Below are 363 nucleotides of genomic sequence, written 5' to 3' on the forward strand. Positions count from 1 at the left end.
TGGGATAAACACCTTGGCTCACATAACACACTTCACATCTCAGGTGTGAGCCGGTCCATCTGGAAAGAGAACATTTGAAGTGGGGGTTATGTCACAGCCACAGGCCAAGCGTGTCGCTCTCAGTTGCCTTCTAAAAGTGTGTCGGAAAACTTGACGACTTAAGAGAAGCGCTCTCTGCTGTCAGACACCCCGCAGAGCCCTGATGCGAGCCTGTATAGGATCAGCGAATTGGATTGTCAGAATAGGGAGTATTCATAGGGCCGTGTCAGGAAATCAATATACAGTTTGGTTCTGTAACACTTCCTTGCATCAATCGCTTCCCGTCGTGACAGAGGGAGAGGAAAATGGCCAAAGAAGGACCTG

Source organism: Poromitra crassiceps (assembly GCF_964638095.1).
Source record: "Poromitra crassiceps genome assembly, chromosome: 22".
Taxonomy (NCBI): domain Eukaryota; kingdom Metazoa; phylum Chordata; class Actinopteri; order Beryciformes; family Melamphaidae; genus Poromitra; species Poromitra crassiceps.